The following is a 1199-nucleotide window of genomic DNA, read 5'->3' as shown; positions in this document are numbered from 1 at the left end:
TGACAGTGGCTCTCACCGCGATTCCCGCTAACTCTCCAATAGCCTTTATTTATCACCATAAACAACTTCATCAATATTATAAGCAAGCTTACGTTCATGGTGCAATAATAAACAAACAAAAATTCCAAAATCTCATCTCAATTATTATTATTATTATTATTATTATTTAAAAAATGTAAGATTTTACAGCGGTATATCTCACTGCCAAAACATATTCATGTCACACATATAAACAAACCTATATTCATGCAAGTTGAATTATTGGGACCAGGTACAAATTCTTCTAATATAGATGGATATATTTTCAAACATTATTATTTCTATATTCATTGACTCAAATATAGCAACCATAGTCCATAGCATTTTAACTTGGATTTTATTGGCACCGCCTTACCACCAAGCCTGCTTCTCTGGGTTAACTCTTTTTCAATAATAATAAAGAGATATATACAACCAATTATTTGGCTCACTTATTCACAAAGTTTCTTAATTACCCATATGGCCATATACATACTGAAAAAAAATATTTTATTTTATTTATCTGATTAATAGTGCAACACACAGCAAATTAATGCCCTTTATTCAAGATATATTTAATTTTTTCTAAATGTATCTAGTAAATAAGCATTATTATTGAGTAATATTAAATTTTTTTAAAAAATTTAAACTAATTAGAAGATAATAAAGAACAAATGAATAGAATAGTATTCATGTTTACTAAAGTTTAAAAAAGTGAGATCAAATATAAAACTTACAAAAATAACTAATTAATTATAAAATTTATCACATACATAATAATCCCATGAAAAATTTTCAAATCAGAGTATCCGATCCATTTGCAGAGGCAACTTGAAAATTTTATTGTGTTTTATATAATATATACTTCACTTCATTGGAAACTATAATTATTGCAGACGCATATGCACCCATTTTTAATATATTTTTTTTCATTCACTCTTGTCCTTTGCAGTTTGCAGATTAAACATGTACAACTTCGGATGTCTGACTACTAATAAATGCACCCAATCATATAATAATCAATAAATAAAACCAAAAATGATATATTATTCAATCTGATCCCCACAAAATAATAAAATGAACTTATAATAATTTAGAGTTTCAACTTATAATATATATTACTTTAAAATATTTGTAATAAGGTAAGAATTTATAAGTTATTTTACACAATCAATTATGCA

The 1199-nt window shown here is 25.5% G+C and overlaps 1 pseudogene; it reads right to left on the bottom strand.

The window, feature by feature from the left end:
- The window catches only part of LOC110269358, a 20676-nt pseudogene that overhangs the window by 8545 nt on the left and 10932 nt on the right, over window positions 1-1199 (bottom strand).

Source organism: Arachis ipaensis, chromosome B03 (assembly GCF_000816755.2).
Source record: "Arachis ipaensis cultivar K30076 chromosome B03, Araip1.1, whole genome shotgun sequence".
NCBI lineage: Eukaryota > Viridiplantae > Streptophyta > Magnoliopsida > Fabales > Fabaceae > Arachis > Arachis ipaensis.
Note: the sequence above shows the minus strand (reverse complement) of the source record. Positions and strands in the feature narration are given on the sequence as shown.